General features: G+C 44.2%; 1 protein-coding gene across 1 annotated transcript in view; it reads left to right on the forward strand.

Annotated features, from left to right (window-relative positions):
- LOC122562579 (rabphilin-3A-like) overlaps positions 1–24,530 on the forward strand; it is a 311,952-nt gene that overhangs the window by 1,840 nt on the left and 285,582 nt on the right. The gene's annotated exons all lie outside the window — the stretch shown is intronic.

The raw sequence follows: 24,530 nt of genomic DNA on the forward strand, positions 1-24,530 counted from the left end.
ATCTATCTGATTTAGTTCACCAATAACCCCACACAACATGATGGAAAGTATTCTCAATGTGAAGACAACAAGCCATTTGCAATAAGTTGTTTCAAGATTACATCTTTGGAATTCTCTATCCCAGAGGATTGTAGATGCTCAGTCATTGAGTATGTTCAGGATTGAGTTTCATAAATAAAGGAATCAATAGATATGGATGGAAAAATGCAGTTGAGAGAGAAGATCAGCTGTAACTTATTCAATGGTGGAGCAGGCTCATGGGACCAAGAGACCTAACCCTGCTTATATTTCTTATGTTCTTCATCTCTTAAAAAAACAAGTTGCGGTCTCTATGGATTTAAGCTCATTTTAGTCCCTGTGGGGGACTGACTTGTTTATGCAAAATGTTTTAGGATTACTCTGGAGGGTTTTGCTTGTTGATTCTCTTATTGTTGGGTGATGTATCCAAAGGAAGGATAATTGTACCTATTCTGCTGAAACTCATTAAACTACCAGATTCCATTATCCCTTTTTATTATTATTATTTCTCATGGGATGTGGGAATGGCTGGCTGAACCCAGCATTTATTGCTCATCTCTAGTTTTGCCCTTGAGAACATGGTAGTGAGCTGCCTTCATGAACCATTTCAATCTATTTGCTATGGGTGGACCCACAATAGTGTTTGGGAGGGAATTCCAAGATTTTGACCCAGTGATACAGAAGGAAAGGTGATATATTTCCAAGTCAGCATGGTGAGTGGCTTGGAGGGGAACTTGCACGTGGTAGTGTTCCAGTGTATCTTCTGCCCTTGTCCTTCTAGATGGAAGTGGTTGTGAGTTTAGAAGGTGCTGTCTAAGGACCTGTGGTGAGTTTCTGTAGTGCATTTTGTAGATAGTACGCACTGCTGCAAATGAATGTCAGTGATAGAATGACTGACTCTTCATCCACAAATAATTAAGTGGGCCGATTTGTTCTGGTTGGTATCAAGATTGTTGAGTGTTGTTGTGCCACACTCATCCAGACAACTGGGAGTATGGGGATGAGTTACTCACTGCATAATTCCTACCCCCTGACCTACTCTTCTAGTCACAGTAATTACATGGTAGTCTAGTTGAGTTTTAGCGATAACCCCCCCCCCCCCCCCCCCCCCCCCCCCAGGAGGTTGATAGTAGGGCATTCAGTGATGGTAACACCATTGAATTTTAAGGGGCATTGGTTAGATTGTCTTTTATTAGAGATGGTCATTGTCTGGCATTTGTGTGGCAAATGTTACTTGCTACTTTTCAGCCCAAGCCTGGATATTGCCCAGGTCTTACTGCATTTGAACTTGGACTATTTCAGTGTCTGAGAAGTCATGAATGGTGCTGAACACTGTCCAATTCATCTTGAATGAATAGTATCCTGTAGTGGAAAATCTGGAATGTCTACATCTCCTTTTAACAGATGTTTTAAATTAACATATCTAAAAATGTTTTTGTTGTTTTATATAAAAACTGACAGCCCTTATTCCCACTGAGACATCAACTGAAATCTGTACTCTGTTGGAACTTCAACTCAAACGCCCTGACTGTTGTTGGTCTTCAGGCCTTACTTCAGATTGTTGACTGCAATTTGAAATTTTAACTTCAGCTAAAATTCCAACCCAAAGTCCCACATCTGAACCCATTTCCATCCTAAAGCTATTACCAGCTGAGAGCCCAGTGTGGACCCAACCTTCACCTTAGCAATTGTGATTTCATCTAAGACTGCTAGCAGCTGCAATCCCAATTCCAGCTGGTATCTCAACCCAAAGTCTGAGACCTCACCCTGAGATGCCAGCTATGATTATGATGCTCACATCTTGACCCTAAGCCTGACTTCAGCTCGGAATCTAAGCTAAAACCTATGACTGTGACATCTTTATGGAGATTGTTTCCGCACCCCCAGTGAGTCAATTTCTGATTAGTAATCACAAGTGGCAGAAGGTAGATTGTTTACCAATTGGGGCCAGGGGGAGTGCTGTGGGGGTGGGCTGGGATTCTTGGGGGGGGGGGGGGAAGTTGGGGGCAGGTGGGTAGAGTAGGGAAGAGCTCAGACGTTCAGAAAGAGGGGAAAATGGAACTTGCTCAACTTGAGACAGTGGATCCGATGCGAGCTCGTACTCGTGGGATAGATTAAAGATCTGAAACAGTATTTGCAGGTTCTCCTCATGAATTTCAATGAGATTTTTGAAATCCCAAACCAACTCATCTAACCCAATTTCTTTTCAGTCAGAATTGGATGTGAAAATTATAGGAGGGGCTGGGTTTGCAAGAAATTGTTACAATCTTTAATGGCTCTTGAAATGCCATGTTACAAGATATCAGTTCCAAAAAAAAAGATAATTACACCACCTTTATTTTCACCTTTTATTTTGGTCAAACAGTGCAGATTTTTAAGAACAATTTTAAAATCTTGCAGATAAATGTGGATGAGATCTAAATTAATTTCATTTCAGCTCCTCATGGGTAGTATTTAAAGAAGACTTTTTTTTCATCAGTATGTATTCAAACTTTGATAACAGAGGTAAGAGGACAATGCCTAACCCAGGAACCACAGACTACCAAGAGAAAAGGGCATTCTGAAACCCATACCATTGAGACCCATAGTTCCAGGTACCACTCAGACATCAAACCTCACCTATGAGACTAATCTATAAATCATCCTCTTCACAGAGGTGAAGGACCTATACACCAGAGCTCCATTGTGGGTGATGGAGTCATTCAGTCCTAGCACTGGGAAATGTGCCAAAACTGTCAGTCTACCTTTGCGTAGGGTTTGAAATGTATTAAGTTTCTCGATTCACAGCTGGCAGTATAGTAACAGTAGTTATTTTGAAGGAAAAAATCTACAGGGTTATGGGAAGGAGCAGGTGTGTGGAGCTAATTGGATAGCTCTTTCAAAGGCACTGAGAGCTCAGTGGCTTCCTGTGCTGTTCTCAGCCTGTGATTTAAGTCATTGTAATATTGGATTACTACTTAATGCTGGATGGAAGAATATACAAAGATGTTCCTGTCTCAATACATTTGCCAATTATAAAGAAAGGAAATATTTGGATCTTAATCCCATCCAAAATACCGCATCCTTTTTCTCATCAAACCATAAAACGTCGGAGCAGAAGTAGACAATTCAGTCCATCGAGTCTCTTCTACCATTCAATTAGAACTTGGGCTGATCTGATCATCCTCAACTCCACTTTTTGGCCTTTTCCCATAACCCTCAGTAGCCTTACTGATTAAAAATCTGTTTCCTGCAGCTTAAGATATATTTAATGATCCTGCCTCTCGAGCCCTCCGCAGTAAAAACTTCAACCACCCTCTGAGAAAAGACCGGGGCTTTTTTCCCTGAAGCGTCAAAGGCTAAGAGGTGACCTTATAGAGTTTATAAAATCATGAGGGCATGGATAAAGTGAATAGCCAAGGACTTTTTCCTAGGCTGGAAGAGTCCAAAACTAGACTGCAGAGGTTTAAAGTGAGAGGGGAAAGGTTTAAAAGGGACCTGAGGGGCAGCTTTTTCACACAGAGGGTGGTGTGTGTATGGAACGAGCTGCCAGAGGAAATGGTGGAGGCTGGTATAATTACAGCATTTAAATGACATCTGGATGGGTTTCTGACTAGGAAGCGTTTAGGTGGATATGGGTCAAAAGCTAGCAAATAGGACTAGGCCAGATTGGGATGTCTGGTTGGCGTGGATGAAAGGGTCTGTTTCTGTGCTGAATGACTGTATGAACAGAGAGCATAATCTCAGAATAAAGGGTCACCCAAAGTTTGTGAGAAGATTTGTAGCTCGGGTGCTCTACAAATGCCGGAGGAAAGATCACAGAAGCGCTTCACAGGAGGCTCCCAAGCACTGAGGATGTCACCTAGACAGGCGACGAAACGTCTGCAACACAAATTCCCAGCTCGGCGAACAGAACCACAACAAAGGGTCACCCATTTAAGGCAGTGGTGAGAAAGAATTTCTTCTCTCAATGGGTAGTGAACGTGAGGAATTCTTAACTACCGAGTTGACAGCCATTTAAGCACAGCAATGTATAAAATGCATATATTCAATGTAATAATTTTTATAAAGGTTTCAATTTATTTATAACCACTTACATATTGTCACAAATAATGACCTACTGCGAGTTTAACACGAGGTTCTGTACGGCAGTGCAGTTAATTTAAATTTGTGAATTAGGTCTGATTAGCATAAAACATCAATGTGTCTTTTCCTCCTCCCCTAGTCCCAATTATAATCCTCTAAATATCCGACACTTTCAGATTTGAGCAGAAAAACTCTTTCCTACTTCATTTGCATAAATAAAATTTGAATAATAATTTATTATCCCTAAAAGTTTGCAAGCTTTTCAAGTTGACTTCTATAAAGATATTTGATGAGTGTTAAGAGAAAAGTCTTGAGTTAGAATGTATCTAATTTGCATGCATAAATGAGGTCAAATTACCATAATTTAGTAATATATCAGCCTGAACAGAATGAAATGTTCACAAGAAATTCATTTTTGAGTTAAGCCAAGGATATTATTTTACAATCAATGTACATTCCTGTATAGATTAATTCAAATTAAGACAGTTGAACATATGTTACATCAAATATATTCATGAGTAAATCATTGCTGCGTTTTGGTTCCATTTACACAGCAAGTTGAAAGGTAAAAAGATTTTTCACAGATTCATACAGCACAGAAAAGTCCCTTCATCCCATTGAGTCCGCACCAGCATAACTACCACTAAAAGTGTACTATTCCCAATTCCCTGCACTTGTCTCATACATTATGATATTTGAAGTGCTCATCCAAATATCTTTTTAAAGGTTGTAAGGTTTCCAGCCTCCACTACCTTCCCAGGCAGTGCATTCCCACCACCAACTGAATGAAAAGTTTTTTTTTACCAAATCCCCTCTGAATCCCCTGCCCTTTACCCTAAAACTATGCTGTTTTCTGATTGACCCCTTAACCAAAGGGAATAGATGCTCTCTATTCACCCTGCCACACCCTCCATAATCTTATACACCTCAATCATGTCTTCTTTGTTCTAAAGAAAACAATCCAAGCCTATCTAAGTCTCTCCTTATAGTTCAGTTTCCCCATCCCAGGCAACGTCCTCTGCACCTCTTCTGGTGCTATCACATCCTTCCTGTGGTCAGGTGACTAGAACTGCACACAGTACTCCAGCTGTGGACTGACCAACGTTCTGTACAACTCCAACATTTCCTTCTTGCTCGCATACTCAATGCCACAGTTGATGAAAGCAAGTGTCCACTATGCCACCTTTTGACAGATTTCAGAGCTCTTTGCTTCGATCCCATGACAGTGCCATGTTACACTTGGATAGAGCTGAATTGAGATGATAAAAGAATCACCTGGATGCCTGAAAACCTTAAACAATGGTAGAAAGTGCTGCAGTCTATGACAGACTTTATACTTGACATAATGATTTTGAAAATATTTGTAATTGTAAATGTGGTGACATGCATTATCTGAAGGAATTAATTTGGGTTACACCTTATGTAGCGTCAACTTTAGTTATATACTTATTTTTAAGAATGAAGAACTTTCGAAAAAGGAACTGTAATTAAAAAGAACAGGTTAAGATCTTAAGTGCAGCTGCATGTGGCCCTTTAAAAGATTAACAGGATCGAGTAAGTATAAGGTCAAACAAAATCAGAGGATTATAGACCACAGGGCCTCAAGTTCAGATCTACTAATTATTTTCCCAATGACGCAATCTTTGCATTTAAAATGTAAAAATGTTGGAATGAGTTACACTGCATGAAGTATATGTCAAATAAGACAAGTGTTTGAAAGGCAGACACAGGGGTGGAAATGTACTGGTGCCTTTGCTCTAAAATGGTGGGAAAGATGGTGTCTATTGGGAAACCCCAGTCAGAATTGTGGGAAATAATTACATTCATTGTTCACACCCATGCATTGAAGCACACCCAGGATAAAGGAAATATACGTGAAGCTGATTGTACTCATTCACATTCTGATAAGCCTTTCTTACTTGTTTTGGATCTGGGATGTGGTCATCACTAGTAAGGCCAGGACTTGTTGCCTATTTGTAACTGGCTTTGAACTGAAGTCGCATCCGAGCACCATTTCAGAGAGTCAACCAGATTGCTGAGAGACTGGAGTCACATGTTGGCCAGACCACGTAAGGATGGTAAACTGCAACCAGAGGTTTTTTTTAATAGCAATCGATGATTATTTCATGGACATTTTTACTGACAGTAGCTTTCAATTCCAGATTTTATTAATACAATTTAAATTCCACCAGCTGGGATTTGAAATAGCTTTGGCAGTATTTGTGGAGAGGGAAACATTGAGAGCCCCACACGTCACTTCTTTAAAACTGGGATTTGAACCCATCTTCTCAGAGTAGTAACCTGGGGCTCTAGGTTACTGGTCCAGTGACTGTGCCATGATATCGCCTAACATAGTTGGCATATTTCATGTGCATTTAAAATGTTTTCTATTATTGAAATTATTATTTTTGAGTGTTTTGCAGTTTGTGTTGAACAAGGCTGATGTCATGTAGGATGCTGAAGATGGATATGACCTGAGTAGTAGAGGCATGTGAAAGGTTTGGTTAGAGGTACTCAGCCAAATGGATGCCAGGTACTGTGCCGTTCCAGAGCCCTGCTCCTTTCTTTAAGTACTGTGTGCCTCTGCACGCCATAACAGCAAGTAACAGTCAGTTACATCGTATTTAGTATTTAGGATGTGGGTGTCAAGAATATCGTCTTGTCCATTGCTAATTGTCTTTGAAGGTGATGGTGAGCCACTTTCTTCAAACCCTGCAGTCCATCTCATTTAGAATCTCCCATATTGCTGTTAGGAAGTTCCAGGTTTTTCATCAAGCAACAGTGAAAAGACTCCAGACCCACAGCAATTTGGTTGACTCTTGACTGCTCTCAGAAATGACCTGACAGGGAACCGAAGCCATGGAGCAGGAGTAGGCAACTGTACTGCCCTTCGATACAATCATGGCTGATCGCATCTTGGCCTCAGCTCCACTTTTTTTACTGTTTTCCATAACTCTTCAACCTGTTACTAATTTAAAAATTAGATTTTTTAACCTAATTTAAAAATTGTCTATCTCAACCTTCAGTTTTACTCTAACATCCCAGCAAACACCACACTCTGAGACAGTGAATTCAACAGTGCATCTGTGGAATTAGGCCTAAACTGCTCAACTTTTCTTTTTTAAGACAGGCCCCTTAGCTGTGGAATCAATCTAGTGAATCACTTCTGAAATGCGTCCAAAACAACTGCATCCTTCTCAGGTATGGAGATCAAAATTATAAGCAGTACTCCAGGTGGGGCCTCACTAATGCCTGTGCAGTTGCAGAAACACTTACCTACTTTTATACTCTATTTCTTTAACAATAAATGCCAAAATTCTATTTGCCCTCAATACCTGCTGTACCTTCAGACTAGGTTTCTGCAATTCATGTAAAAGGACACCAAGATCTCTCTTCACTGAAGCACTCTGAAGTTTCTCTCCATGTAGATAACAAGTTGTGTTTCTATCCCTCTGACCAAAATTCAGTTAAAGGCCAATTAGGGATGGGCAGCAAATGCGACCCTTGCCGTGAATTTTATTTTAAAAATATATAATTACAAGTATAATTCCAATGTATATAATTCCAAGTCAGCAATGTGTGTGGTTTGGAGGGGAAATTGCAGGTGTTGGTTGTGCCATGTACTTACTGTACTGAAAAAGATGGGAAATGATTGCAAGGTATAATTAGGAAAATTGCCAAAGTGCATCTTGGAGAAATGCAGCAGCCACACTGCACTACTGGCAGAGGGAGTGCGTGTTTCAAGGTGGCAGATTGAGTGGCAGGGGGTTGTTTTTTGTCCTGGTTGGTTTTGAGCTGTTAGTTGTTCGAGCTCCTGGTGTGTACTCCTACAGTCCTCATCGAATCAGGCTGGTCCCCTGGCTTGACGCTACCTCTGGCAGGACCCAGCACGGGGGTTGAGGGTGTACATCACGATTGCGGCATGGTGGCACAGTGGTTAGCACTTCTGCCTCACAGCGCCAGAGACCTGGGATCGATTCCTGTCTCAGGCAACTGTCTGTGTGGAGTTTGCACATTCTCCCCGTGTCTGTGTGGGTTTCCTCCGGGTGCTCCGGTTTCCTCCCACAGTCCAAAGATGTGCAGGTCAGGTGAATTGGCCATGCTAAATTGCCCGTAGAGTTAAGTGCATTTGTTAGGGGGAACGGGTCTGGGTGGGTTGCTCTTCGGAGGGTCAATGTGGACTTGTTGGGCCGAAGGGCCTGTTTCCACACTGTAGGGAATCTAATCTAAGTATTTAAATCCCGGTGTTCAAAGGGGCCCACTGTGCTGAGGTTAAGAATGGGGACCAGGGCCCAAACCAGGAGCAGCCTTGGAACCCACAATTTCTGTCTCTGCCCCAATCTCTGGTTCCATGTTCCATGTACCTCATCCTGCACAGCTCCTTTTGTAACTGAATCTCATATTTGTGTCAAGCTTGATGAGTTCTCAGTGACTAGTGAAGAGTTAACGGGAGTATTGCTGTGGCTGGAATGTGCTGCTAGCTACTGAAGCAGTCCTCCTGGACCCAGGAGCAGCCAGTGCTGGTGATCATTGGTTACAGCTAACCCTGAGCAACTTGCTCCTTCCCAGCACTGCTGCAGTCTGTCACTGCACTGGTGAATCAGGCAAGAGAGAGAGAGAGAGAGAGTGCAGCATCCACATTTCTTCAAAAGATCCTGATTTTTGTGGCTTGGAGTTAGTTTGTTCGACAACACCAAGGGTATGAATTTCACACAATTGACAAAGTCACTGAAATGTTCGTCACAGCTTAGACCACAGATCAATAGAGTGTACAGAGAAACATTTTACCTGACACAGTATCAAATGCATACTCAGGGCAATTAACAGTACAATTACTAGGGAGTGTTTTGATTTTCAAAACCAAGTCTGAAGGGAATTATTCAGAGGAGAGCTTCATACTTTTTTTCAGAAATTCCAGAACACCCTATCTATTTGATACTTCTGCCTGTGTAATTATTTGATGCTATGTCTTGTATTTTGAGTTCTAATTCAATCTATCGATTCCTTTCCACCCAGACGTTATCTGAAGCCTATAGTTTCTGCTGATGACTGGCATGTTGGAATTTGAAGCCTCTCGTTGGCCCCTGTATATTCTAGGAGATTGTTTAACTGCTTATCCTCTCTACCTGACCTGCAAGTGTGCTCCCTCACTCCCCCAGAGACCTGTGATATTAGAGCAAGTGCTGGCAGATTGATTGGGGACTGGGGAGGTATCATTCATCTTTCCCCATCTGCATTTCTTGCTGGACTTCGTGAATCGTGACACAAGTCTCACTATTTTCTTCCACCACCTCAGCTCAGGGCCGCAAGGGGCCAAAAATAATGAGCTGTCATTCCAATTAAAATCAGCCAACTGAATGTAGACCAGAGCTTCCAATCTAACCTCTTGTTCATCTGTACTGGCTAAGTCCTGCAAAACTAACACAAAATAACAAAAAAAAGCTTAATTGCACCAGAACCTCTTTAGAGTCAGGGAGATATACAGCACGGAAACAAACCCTTTGATCCAACTCATCCATGCCAACCAGATATCCCAACCTAATCTAGTCCCATTTGCAAGCGCTTGGCCCATATCTCTCCAAACCCTTCCTATTCATATACCCATCCAGATGTCTTTTAAATGTTGCAATTGTACCAGCTTCCACCACATCCTCTGGCATCCCATTCCACAAATGTACCACTCTCTGTGTGAAAAATTTGCCCCTTAGGTCTCTTTTATATCTTTCCCCTCTCACCCTAAATCTATGGCCTCTAGTTCTGGACTCCCCCACCCCAGGGAAAAGACCTTGTCTATTTACCTTATCCATGTCCCTCATGATTTTATAAACCTCTATAAGATCACCCCTCATCCTCCAACGCTCCAGGGAAAATAACCCCAGCCTATTCAGCCTCTCCTTATAACTCAAACCCTCCAACCCTGGCAATATCCTTGTAAATCTTTTCTGAGCCCTTTCAAGTTTCACAACATCTTTCCGATAGGAAGGAGACCAGAATTGCACGCAATATTCCAACAGTGGCCTAACCAATGTCCTGTACAGCTGCTACATGACCTCCCAACTCCTGTACTCAATACTCTGACAAATAAAAGAAAGCTTACCAAACGCCTTCTTCACTATCCTATCTACCTGTGACTCCACTTTCAAGGAGCTATGAACCTGCACTTCAAGGTCACTTTGTTCAGCAACACTCCCAAGGACCTTACCATTAAGTGTATAAGTCCTGCTAAGATTTGCTTTCCCAAAATATAGCACCTCGCATTTATCCTCGCATTAAACTCCATCTGCCACTTCTCAGCCCATTGGCCCATCTGGTCCAGATCCTGTTGTAATCTGAGGTAACCCTCATCGCTGTCCACTACACCTCCAATTTTGATGTCATCTGCAAACTTACTAACTGTACCTCTTATGCTCTCATCCAAATCATTTATGTAAATGACAAAAAGTAGTGGACCCAGCACCGATCCTTGTGGCACTCCACTGGTCACAGGCCTCCAGTCTGAAAATCAACCCTCCACCACCACCCTCTGTCTTCTACCTTTGAGCCAGTTCTGTATCCAAATGGCAAGTTCTCCCTGTATTCCATGAGATCTAACCTTACTAATCAGTCTCCCATGAGGAACCTTGTCAAACGCCTTACTGAAGTCCATATAGATCACATGTACCGCTCTGCCCTCATCAATCCTCTTTGTTACTTCTTCAAAAAATTCAATCAAGTTTGTGAGATATGATTTCCCACGCACAAAGCCATGTTGACTATCCCTAATCAGTCCTTGCCTTTCCACATACATGTACATTCTGTCCCTTAGGATTCCCTCCTACAACTTGCCCACCACCGAGGTCAGGCTCACTGGTCTGTAGTTCCCTGGCTTGTCCTTACCACCCTTCTTAAACAGTGACACCACGTTTGCCAACCTCCAGTCTTCCGATACCTCACCTGTGACTATCGATACAAATATCTCAGCAAGAGTCCCAGCAATCACTTCTCTAGCTTCCCATAGAGTTCTCGGGTACACCTGATCAGGTCCTGGGGATTTATCTACCTTTACCTGTTTCAAGACATCCAGCACTTCCTCCTCTATAAGAGTTTAGATGGAGAGGAATTTGTTAAGTGTGTACAAGACAATTTTCTGATTCAGTATGTGAATGTACCTGCTAGAGAAGGTGCAAAACTTGACCTACTCTTAGGAAATAAGGCAGGGCAGGTGGGGGAGCACTTTGGGGCCAGCAACCATAATTCTATTAGATTTAAAATAATGATGGAAAAGGATAGACCAGATCTAAAAGTTGAAGTTCTAAATTGGAAAAAGGCCAATTTTGACGGTATTAGGCAAGAACTTTCGAAAGCTGATTGGAGGCAGATGTTCGCAGGTAAAGGGACGGCTGGAAAATGGGAAGCCTTCAGAAATGAGATAACAAGAATCCAGAGAAAGTATATTCCTGTTAGGATAAAAGGAACGGCTGGTAGGTATAGGGAATGCTGGATGAAATTGAGGGTTTGGTTAAGAAAAAGAAGGAAGCATATGTAAGGTATAGACAGGATAGATCAAGTGAATCCTTAGAAGAGTATAAAGGAAGTAGGAGTATACTTAAGAGGGAAATCAGGAGGGCAAAAAGATAGCTTTGGCAAATAGGATTAAGGAGGATCCAAAGGGTTTTTACAAATACATCAAGGACAAAAGGAAAACTAGGGAGAGAATAGGGCCTCTCAAAGATCAGCAAGGCAGCCTTTGTGTGGAGCCGCAGGAAATGGGGGAGATACGAAATGAGTATTTGCATCAGTATTTACTGTGGAAAAGGATATGGAAGATATAGACTGTAGGGAAATAGATGGTGACATCATGCAAAATGTCCAGATTACAGAGGAGGAAGTGCTGGATGTCTTGGAACAGGTAAAGGTGGATAAATCCCCAGGACCTGATCAGGTGTACCCGAAAACTCTGTGGGAAGCTAGAGAAGTGTTTGCTGGGCATCTTGCTGAGATATTTGTATCATCGATAGTCGCAGGTAAGGTGCTGGAAGACTGGAGGTTGGCAAACACGGTGCCACTGTTTAAGAAGGGTGGTAAGGACAAGCCAGGGAACTATAGACCGGTGAGCCTGACATCGGTGCTGGGCAAGTTATTGGAGGGAATCCTGAGGGACAGGATGTACATGTATTTGGAAAGGCAAGGACTGATTAGGGATAGTCACCATGGCTTTGTGCGTGGGAAATCATGTCTCACAAACTTGATTGAGTTTTTTGAAGAAGTAACAAAGAAGATTGATGAGGGCAGAGCGGTAGATGGTATCGATATGGACTTCAGTCCCAGTCTATGTTTGGAAAGTTAAAAACCCCTACCATAACCACCCTATTATTCTTACTGATAGCTGAGATCTCCTTACAAGTTTGTTTCTCAATTTCTCTCTGACTATTAGGTTTCTATAATACAATCCCAATAAGGTGATCATCCCTTTCTTATTTCTCAGTTCATGGATGGAAATGTGTTGCTGGAAAAGCGCAGCAGGTCAGGCAGCATCTAGGGAACAGGAGAATCGACGTTTCGGGCATTAGCCCTTCTTCAGGAATGAGGGAAGTTGGTCCAGCAGGCTAAGATAAAAGATAGGGAGGAGGGACTTGGGGGAGGGGCGTCGGAAATGTGATAGGTGGAAAGAGGTCAAGGTGAGGGTGATAGGTCAGACTGGGGTGGGGGCGGAGAGGTCGGGAAGAAGATTGCAGGTTAGGAAGGCGGTGCTGAATTTGATGGATTTGACTGAGACAGGCTGGGGGGAGGGGAAATGAGGAAACTGGTGAAATCCGAGTTCATCCCTTGTGGTTGGAGGGTTCCTAGCCGGAAGATGAGGCGTTCTTCCTCCAACCTTCGTTTCGCTGTGGTCTGACGATGGAGGAGTCCAAAGACCTGCATATCCTTGGTGGAGTGGGAGGGGGAATTGAAATGTTGAGCTACAGGGTGGTTGGGTTGGTTGGTCCGGGTGTCCCAGAGGTGTTCTCTGAAACGCTCCGCAAGTAGCCGGCCTGTCTCCCCAATATAGAGGAGGCCACATCGGGTGCAAAGGATGCAATAGATGATATGTGTGGAGGTACAGGTGAATCTGTGGCGGATATGGAAGTTTCCTTTGGGGCCTTGGAGGGAGGTGAAGGGGGAGGTGTGGGCGCAAGTCTTGCACCTCCTGCGGTTGCAGGGGAAGGTGCCGGGAGTGGAGGTTGGGTTGGTGGGGGGTGTGGATCTGACGAGGGAGTCACGGAGGGAGTGGTCTTTACGGAATGCTGATAGGGGAGGGGAGGGAAATATATCCTTGGTGGTGGGGTCCGTTTGGAGGTGGCGGAAATGGCGGCGGATGATGCGCTGTACATGGAGGTTAGTGGGGTGGTAGGTGAGGACCAGTGGGGTTCTGTCCTGGTGGCGGTTGGAGGGGCGGGGTTCAAGGGCGGAGGAGCGGGAAGTGGAAGAGATGCGGTGGAGGGCATCGTCGACCACGTCGGGGGGGAAATTGCGGTCCTTGAAGAAGGAGGCCATCTGGGATGTGCGTTTTTGGAACTGGTCCTCCTGGGAGCAGATGCGGCGGAGTCGAAGGAATTGGGAGAATGGGATGGCGTTTTTACAGGGGGCAGGATGGGAGGAGGTGTAGTCCAGGTAGCTGTGGGAGTCGGTTGGTTTGTAGTAGATGTCCGTGTTGATTCGGTCGCCTGAGATAGAAATAGAAAGGTCGAGGAAGGGGAGGGAGGAATCTGAGACTGTCCAGGTGAATTTGAGGTCGGGGTGGAAGGTGTTGGTGAAGTGGATGAACTGTTCAACCTCCTCGTGGGAGCACGAGGCAGCGCCGATACAGTCATCGATGTAGCGGAGGAAAAGGTGGGGGTGGGGCCAATGTTGTTGCGGAAGATGGATTGTTCCACATATCCTACGAAGAGGCAGGCATAGCTGGGGCCCATCCGGGTGCCCATGGCTACTCCTTTCGTTTGGAGGAAGTGGGAGGATTGGAAAGAGAAGCTGTTCAGGGTGAGGACCAGTTCAGTCAGTCGAAGGAGGGTGTCTGTGGAAGGGTACTGGTCGGTACTGCGGGAAAGAAAGAAGCGGAGGGCTTTGAGTCCTTCGTGATGGGGGATGGAGGTGTACAGGGAATGGATGTCCATGGTGAAAATAAGGCGTTGGGGACCGGGGAAGCGAAAATCATGGAGCAGGTGGAGGGCATGGGTGGTGTCCCGAACGTAGGTGGGGAGTTCTTGGACTAAGGGGGACAGGACGGTGTCAAGGTATGCGGAGATGAGTTCTGTGGGGCAGGAGCAGGCGGAGACAATGGGTCGGCCGGGGCAGTCAGGTTTGTGGATTTTGGGCAGGAGGTAGAAGCGGGAGGTGCGGGGTTGTGGGACTATGAGGTTGGAGGCGGTGGATGGGAGATCCCCTGAGGTGATGAGGTGGCAGGAGGTAGAAGCGGGAGGTGCGGGGTTGTGGGACTATGAGGTTGGAGGCGGTGGATGGGAGAGGCAGGAGGTAGAAGCGGGAGGTGCGGGGTTGTGGGACTATGAGGTTGGAGGCGGTGGATGAATTTAGAACTTCAACTTTTAGATCTGGTTTATCCTTTTCCATCACTATTTTAAAACAAATAGAATTATGGTCCCTGGCCCCAAAGTGCTCCCCCACTGACACCTCAGTCACCCGCCCTGCCTTATTTCCCAAGAGTAGGTCAAATTTTGCACCTTCTCTAGTAGGTACATCCACATACCGAATCAGAAAATTGTCTTCTACACACTTAAGAAATTCCTCTCCATCTAAACCTTTAACACTATGGCAGTCGCAGTCTATGTTTGGAAAGTTAAAATCCCCTACCATAACCACCCTATTATTCTTACAGATAGCTGAGATCTCCTTACAAGTTTGTTTCTCAATTTCCCTCAGACTATTGGGGAGTCTATAATACAATCCCAATAAGGTGATCATCCCTTTCTTATTTCTCAGTTCCACCCAAATAACTTCCCTGGATGTATTTCCGGGAATATCCTCCCTCAGCACAGCTGTAATGCTATCCCTTATCAAAAATGCCACCCCCCCCTCCTCTCTTGCCTCCCTTTCTATCCTTCCTGTAGTATTTGTATCCTGGAACATTCAGCTGCCAGTCCTGCCCAGCCCTGAGCCAGGTTTCTTCTCACAGGGTTTTGAGGATGTTGTGTGCAGACCATCACCTGATGAACTTGTGGTCAAAAGGTGCTTTCTTTGAATGAACTTAGAGTGTTGTGCGGTAATGTGGACAGACCAACCCTTTGTAGCAATGGCAACAGGTAGCACTTTATGCCCTCTGGTGCCAGACTGTTCCACAAGGGAAACAGCCACTCTGCATTGACCCTATAAAGACCCCTAAGAATCTTGTATGTTTCAAAAAAGCCATCTCAGTTTCCTGTAAACTCCAACCTACTCAACCTCTCCTCCATACCTGGGATCAATCTCGTGAACCTTCCCTCAACTCCCTCCAAGCCAGTATATCCTTCCTTACATAAGAGGCCCGAAACTGTTCCCAGTATTTCAGCTGAGTCTGACCAATGCCTTGTATACTTCATAGAATCATAGATTCATAAAGAACCCTTTGGCCCATCAAGCCTGTACCACCAGTAAGATCGCCCTACCTTTGTACAGCTTTCATTTTGAAATAAAGTCTGACATTCTATTTGTCTTCCTTATTACCTTTTGTATCGGGATGCTAGCTTTCTGTAGCCTTTATTCTGTTTAAATAGTATTCAGCTACTAAACAGCCCTAGGTCCTCCCATAATCTGATGATGTCTACCACATACCTCCAGCTTCTGTCTTTGGGATCTTACAATGCTTCTGATAGTTTTATTCCTTCCCAGACATTTGCCACATTATTTACCAATAACCTAAATAGTTGTTTTTCACTAAGAAATGTGTAATAAATTCTGTAATAACTTCAGTAAGGCAGATTAGCTAGGATATTAATTTCTACCAATTGTTATAAAGTCCTCAGAATCAACCCCAATATAAAGTTACTGTGAGACAGCTGACAAATTGAGAATAGCTCTTCTCTCACTTCGGTCTGAGAAATCAAACTGACTTACAACTGTGTTTTCTGAACTCCTGCTCTTTACATGCTGCAAGTGGTTTTTTGACTAAAGTTTCATTTTTAAATAAATCTTTACGGTTTCCACTCTAAACATTTTCCATTCCTAATTATCTTTTCTTAATAAAAGCATCTATTCAAATTCCACTGATAAGAGTGAAATTCAACCACTTCACAACTTTATCAGGCCATTAAATGTAACTTTAAATAATAATTGCTGGAAAAGCTCAGCAAGTCTGGCAGCATCTGTGAGGAGAACTGGAGGTTCTGAGGAAGGGTCACCAGTCCCGAAACGTTAACTCTGATTTCACGGATACTGCCAGAACTGCTGAGCTTTTCCAGCAACTTCTGTTTTTGTTTCTGATTTGCAGCATCCGCAGTTATTTCGGTTTTTATTAAATGGAACTTGTTTAGATTCTACAAACAACTGAATGACAAAACTATATCTTCACTCTGTATTTTGTAATCTGTCACACTTCCCTTGATCTTTGGATGTATGAATTTGTTCGAATTATCTACATCAGCACTTAAATTTGAATTGTTTATCTTTCTCCTGTTGTGACTGATCATTTTACAATCTTTCTCCTGTGCCAATGTTTTTTGATGGTCATGCTGACACAGTTGCTGCTTTATTTTCCCTAATAATGCATTGGAACTCTTTATTGCCAACAAACATTTGCATAAGAAATGCAACTAACCTTTTTCACACTAATTTGTTGTTTGCCTTTGTAATTCTATGATGTGGAGATGCCGGTGTTGGACTGGGGTGGGCAAAGTTAAAAATCACACAACACCAGGTTGTAGTCCAACAAGTTTATTTGGAAGTCCAAGCTTTCAGAGCGCAGCTCCTTTGTCAGGTAGCTAGTGGAGCAGGATCATAGGACACAGAATTTATAGCAAAAGATCATAGTGTCCTACAACTAATGTGGTATATTCAACAAATCTAGATTGCTGTTAAGTCTTTCATCTATTAGAATGGGTTAGAATGGATCTTTAGGTGACCGTCCTCCAAGGCAGACTTCGGGATACGCGACAACGCAGAGTTGCTGAGCAGAGGCTGATAGCCAAGTTCGGTGGCCTCAACTGGGACTTTGGGTTCATGTCATACTACAGGTGACCTACTACATAGAGTATACACTGTCACACAGTAGCACACATACACACACACTCACAGACCCTCTGTCATACACACACTCTCTCAGACACACACACCCCACCCCCCAAACGCATACCCACGCGCACATGCTCTCACAGGTATAAACTCTTTCACACTCATGCACACTCTATCAAGCATGCGCACACGCACACACACACACAGTCTCTCCCTCACATGCATGCACACACACACACAGTCTCTCCCTCACATGCATGCACACACACACAGTCTCTCCCTCACATGCACACACACACACACACTGTCTCTCCCTCACAGCACGCACACACACAGTCTTTCCCTCACACACACACTGTCTCTCCCTCACATGCACGCACACACTGTCTCTCCCTCACATGCACGCACACACACACTGTCTCTCCCTCACATGCACGCACACACACACTGTCTCTCCCTCACATGCATGCACACACACACTGTCTCTCCCTCACATGCACGCACACACACACACTGTCTCTCCCTCACATGCACGCACACACACACACTGTCTCTCCCTCACATACATGCGCACACATACACACTGTCTCTCCCTCACATGCATACACACACACAGTCTCTCCCTCACATGCACACACACTGTGTCTCTCCCTCACATGCATGCACACACACACAGTCTCTCCCTCACATACATGCGCACACACACACACAGTCTCTCCCTCACATGCACACACACACTGTCTCTCCCTCACATGTGCACACACACACACACACACAGTCTCTCCCTCACATGTACACACACACACACTGTCTCTCCCTCACATGCACGCACACACACACACTGTCTCTCCCTCACATACATGCGCACACATACACACTGTCTCTCCCTCACATGCACACACACACTGTCTCTCCCTCACATGCACACACACACTGTCTCTCCCTCACATGCACACACACACTGTCTCTCCCTCACATGTACACACACACACTGTGTCTCTCCCTCACATGCACGCACACACACTGTCTCTCCCTCACATGTACACACACACACTGTGTCTCTCCCTCACATGCATGCACACACACACACTGTCTCTCCCTCACATGCACACACACACACTGTCTCTCCCTCACATGCACACACACACTGTCTCTCCCTCACATGCACACACACACACTGTCTCTCCCTCACATGCACACACACACTGTCTCTCCCTCACATGCACACACACACACTGTGTCTCTCCCTCACATGTACACACACACACTGTGTCTCTCCCTCACATGTACACACACACACTGTCTCTCCCTCACATGTACACACACACGCTGTCTCTCCCTCAAATGCATGCGCACACATACACACTGTCTCTCCCTCACATGTACACACACACTGTGTCTCTCCCTCACATGCACACACACACACACACTGTCTCTCCCTCACATGCACACACACATACACACTGTCTCTCCCTCACATGTACACACACACTGTGTCTCTCCCTCACATGTACACACACACACTGTCTCTCCCTCACATACATGCGCACACATACACACTGTCTCTCCCTCACATGCATACACACACACAGTCTCTCCCTCACATGTACACACACACACTGTGTCTCTCCCTCACATGCATACACACACACAGTCTCTCCCTCACATGTACACACACACACTGTGTCTCTCCCTCACATGCATACACACACACAGTCTCTCCCTCACATGTACACACACACACTGTCTCTCCCTCACATGCACACACACACTGTCTCTCCCTCACATGTACACACACACACTGTCTCTCCCTCACATGCACGCACACACACACACTGTCTCTCCCTCACATGTACACACACACACTGTGTCTCTCCCTCACATGCACACACACACTGTCTCTCCCTCACATGTACACACACACACTGTCTCTCCCTCACATGCACGCACACACACACACTGTCTCTCCCTCACATGTACACACACACTGTCTCTCCCTCACATGTACACACACACACTGTCTCTCCCTCACATGCACACACACACTGTCTCTCCCTCACATGTGCACACACACACACACACTGTCTCTCCCTCACATGCACACACACACTGTCTCTCCCTCACATGTACACACACACACTGTCTCTCCCTCACATGCACGCACACACACACACTGTCTCTCCCTCACATGTACACACACACACTGTGTCTCTCCCTCACATGCATACACACACACTGTGTCTCTCCCTCACATGCACACACACACATATAAATCTATGGGGTGAATTTGCATTTGCAGAATTGTATTTGCAGATGCATTCTATTTCATTCAAGGCAGTCAATCCATGTGACATTTTATAAATTCTTACTTTGGAAATAGAATCAGTCTGACTGAAAATTGGAATGCTGACAGAATCTAACCTCACACCTTCAATGCATTGTCTGAGCTAAGATGTCACCTTTTTTTATAAAACCTTAAGTTATCTCAGGAATGTGATTGGAAAGAAATTCTGAGATTTATGTATTAATGAATCGAAACTTGCAACCCTTTCTGAAAGATGAAAGGCTTAACAGCAATCTAGGTTTGTTTAATACATTGCATCAGTTCTATGACACTATGATCTTTTGCTATAAATTTTGTGTCCTATGATCCTGCTCTACTAACTACCTGATGAACGAGCAGCGCTCTGAAAGCTTGGACTTCCAAATAAACCTGTTGGACTATAACCTGGTGTTGTGTGATTTTTAACTTTGTAATTCTACAGCTACCTAAATAGTTCAGAATACTGTAGGATCAGACTTCTCCTTCTACCTTTTACTAAGTAACAAATTTGGGACTGTGGCTAAACTAGGCCTTACACAAATGCGCCTTATTAGAATGCTTGCATATTTAGAACTGCCTGTTTACTGAAACCTGATTAACTTCCCTAATGTTTCTTGCTACGAAGAATGTCATCTTATCCAGTATATCTATATTGAGACTACAAGTGCAGCTGTGAACATCTACTGTAGGCAACTATCAGATCCTTTAGGCCATGTTGTGATGGCGAGAAAAGCCCCAAGTGGCCATCTTGTCAACTTAATGATGAGCCACTCCAACACTCCCACTGTCAATGAGGGTGATGAAGCCTTTCCTCATGGATTTGCCATAGCACTCTCATATAAATGCAAAGGGTCCTTGTTGATGAAGGCTCACTGTGTTGAGCACATTGCAACTGGTAAGCCATCTTCTCCAGGCTTTTGACTCTTCACCTAAGAATCAAAGGCCTTTCTCAGCTCATCCAGTGTTAATGCTTGTCCAGATTCACCCTCATTCTGTCATCTAAGACCTTTATGATGGAAGCCAGGAATGATAAGCAAACTGGGCTTTCTGTGGGTTTCATATCATACAGTCCAACATGAAAAGTATTTGCAGATTCTCAACGTTATGCTGTAATAAGTTTACTCCTAGCTAACTTCTTCCTTCAGGCTGCTGGTCACAAAGCTGTCTCTAGTTAGTTTTATTAACCAGAGGCTGAGGGAGTGCTGTAAGAGAGTCGCATTCAACCTTCCTCTTCTGATAAACACAAGGAGCTGTAACCGAATAAAACATGACTCCTGATGTTCAAATCTGACACTGGGGGGCAAATATGGTCACGCAGTGCATCTGTCCGGGTAATCTAATTCGGCAAGAAGACCCTGTTGCATTTAGTTATAAAAATCAGATGAAGTTTGTCTCATAGAAGTGGCTGGCATGTAACTAAAGACTGTGTTGGTGCAGTGTCCCTGACTCTGTGGATTATTAGCTCTGAACTCAAGTTCCAACTATCCTTTAGGTGTGTCACAACATATCCAAGCAGGGTTTATTTTAAACTGATTAAGAAGTGACAAGAGTTATTGCAGCACGGTGGTAATGTACCTATCTCTGGATTGGAAGGTTGGGTTCAAGTCCCACTTGCTTTGGAAATGTGATGTAATCTGTCTGAACAGGCTGATGAGAACTTAAAGGAGAAAGTGAGGGCTGCAGATGCTGGAGATCAGAGCTGAAAATGTGTTGCTGGAAAAACGCAGCAGGTCAGGCAGCATCCACGGAACAGGAGAATCGACGTTTCGGGCATAAGCCCTTCCTGAAGAAGGGCTTATGCCCGAAACGTCGATTCTCCTGTTCCTTGGATGCTGCCTGACCTGCTGCGCTTTTCCAGCAACACATTTTCAGCTCTGATGAGAACTTAAGCCAGTGATCTGGGGAGAGATAGAGAATGGATTGAGCATCCTGGGCCAGGACAAGGTGAAACCTGTGAGTGTGACACCTTTTTGGTGAGGTACAGATTCCCCTGAGAGAAGAACTCCAGTCCTCGAGAAAGACTTTGAGAAATAACACGGTGCCCATTAATTTCCTGGAATTGCAGTCATGTTGCAATTAATGACTAACTAATGATTAAGATAACATGAACACACTGGGAGATGCTGAGAACATCAATATCTGGCAGGTGAACATACTAAGCAGACGTCTGAAACAGGGTGACCAGATTTTCAAAAATCAAATCAAGGACACAGTGAAAAGCCATGGGAAAGCACGATTAGATTTCCAATGGCAGGAATCTGGAGGAGGGGCAGTTGATGGTAGGAAGTCATGTGCTGACATCTCCCAGAATATGACCAGCCAGATTTGGGAACCTACTTCCACAGAGAATTTAAAAGGTGCCACCAGAAACTCAAACATTGCTGTCAGAATGGTAACTTCCTGGAAGAATCTGGATTAGTGGTGCTGGAAAAGCACAGCAGTTCAGGCATCCAGGGGAGCTCGGATGCTGCATGAACTGCTGTGCTTTTCCAGCACCACTAATCCAGAGTCTGGTTTCCAGCATCTGCAGTCATTGTTTTTACCTACTTCCTGGGAGAAGACAGGGAGGCGGTGAGGGGAGGGATACCAGTACACTGCATGCACCACAATACAATGTGATGGGGTAGCTATTTAGAGGAGGAGGGTTTTTATTCAAATTTTACCCCTGGGTCCAAATTATAATTAACAAAATGGAGCACATGTTTCCAACATTAAGGTTGACCACAAGATGTTGCTCTGGTGGATTAGCCCCATATCCTCATTCAGCCATGACAGGACTGCATTGTCAGTTCCCAACTGTGCACCCCCAAGTGACTCCAGCCTGCCCATGTTAATGTGGACGTGCTGGCGATGGGCTGTAGGTTTGTAGTTCCTCAGCACAGCACAGAGATACAGACAGGCTGTCAGTTCCACATTAACAATTGCAGAAATATGAACTCTGTCAGCAATAACTACAAACTGATGATGAAATGAAACAGCTGATTGAAACAGCATGAGGCCATGAATGTTTGGAGAGCAGCATTTTCCCACTGACCTCTCAGCAGAAACTGTGCCAAATGTTGCATATGTAATCTCAGCAAACTGCAGACATGTAGAACTTTGGAAAAGAGACAGAGGCCAACCAGCCCATCGTGTCTGCCTTAACCAAGGGAATTAAAAATGAACCCAAATTCTACTCCAAGCTTCCAGCACCCAATCCATGTTGTAAATATTGCAAGACATCATTATTTTTGAATTTGCTTAAAATAAATTGGGGAGGGGGGGGGGGGGGGGTGGGCTGGTGACAGTGTAGTTCTAATGTAACTGACTAATTATTCCGAATCTCCGACTAATGTTCTGGGGACATGTGTTCAAATCTCAGCATGGCATTTGTGGAATATGAATTCCTTTAAAAACAGTTAGCCAAATGTTGACCATGTGACCATTACTGAGTGTTGCAAAGCTCCACTAAGACCTTTCAGGGAAAGAAGTCTGACCTACACGTGACAGCAATGTAGTTGACTCTGAACTGCCCTTTTGGCAATTCGGGATGGGCGATAAATGCCGGCCCACATCCTGTGAATTAATTCTTTAAATTTATAATAGATTTTGTGTATTTTGAATTGTTTCCTGCAATACAGGCTATCTTTCCATGATCCTTGTATCCATGTAATGTGCCTACATGGCAGTGCCATCTTTATGATAGGCAACTACCCTTATGCCAATTGGCAGTCACTGCATGTGACTCCACACACGATAATTACAATCTTGACAAAACATAAAAAAGGTATAAATTGGAACTAATTTTAGGAAATTGTCAGGTCGTCGGGATATTTAGTAAAAAGCTGTGACCGACATGACCCAGGACACCTGTCCATCCAAGCCTGAGGCCTAGTATTTCTTGAGGTGTACCGTGTATGCATGTGTGCTGGGAGATAATTAACAGCTTGCACTCAATGTTTATTAAAGCCATAAACACTGTGTAAGGCTCCCATAATTCAAACTTGTTAATGGGGAGATTGGCAACAACATAAACATGGTTTCTGTGCCCCACAGTTGCTCTTTTTTTATTCACTTATGAAGTGTGAGCATCTCTGGCTAGGTCAGCATTTATTGTCCAGGGGGCAGTTAACAGTCAACCACATTTCTGTCACTCTGGAGTCACATGTAGAGCAGACCAGGTAAGTATGACAGATTGCCTTCCCTAAAGGATATTAGTGAACCAGATGATTTTTTTCCTGACTATCAGCAATGTTTTCATGGTCATCATTAGACTCTTAATTCCATATTTTTAATTTAATTCAAATTCATCTGCTGCAGTGGGATTTAAACCCAGGTCCCCAGAACATTGACTGAATTTCTGGATTAATAGTCTAGCGATAATACCACGAGGCCATTGTGCCACTGTGCCTAGAGCTCCAATGGCTGAACGGAAAGCTCAGACAACCCCAGAGTAAGTGTGATGGCCCATGTGACATTCCTGCTGGGTCACGTGGTCTGTGCTAGCATTCCTGATGAAGGGCTTATACCCAAAATGTCGACTTTCCTGCACCTCAGATGCTGCCTGACCTGCTATGCTTTTCCAGTGCCACACTTTTCGATTCAGATCTTTCTCCTGGTCTGTGCTAGCAACCCACCAAGATATGGATATGAGCTGGCTCCACAATGTAGAGCGAGATTAACCCTTATGGATATAGGCCTAGGCCTGGAGTTGAAAGGCAGGATCTTAAAAGTTCTTTAGCCTGTCTCACAGGGAATCAACAGATTGGCTTTATTACATGAGGGGATTCTGGGAGTTCGATTGTCTAGATGGCAAGTACGTAGTTCAGAGCGATATTGACAGCACAGGTTCAATCCATGTAACTATAGTTGTTCATAGAGGCCCACCCCTTGCTAATACAGAATGGTACCTCTTGAGCTATGCCTCTCTACCAGAGAGAGATGCTTATGTCTCTTTGTGGACTAATTA

Source organism: Chiloscyllium plagiosum, unplaced genomic scaffold, assembly GCF_037043375.1.
Source record: "Chiloscyllium plagiosum isolate Xiang-an unplaced genomic scaffold, Cpla_swu_hap1 HiC_scaffold_24, whole genome shotgun sequence".
Lineage (NCBI taxonomy): Eukaryota > Metazoa > Chordata > Chondrichthyes > Orectolobiformes > Hemiscylliidae > Chiloscyllium > Chiloscyllium plagiosum.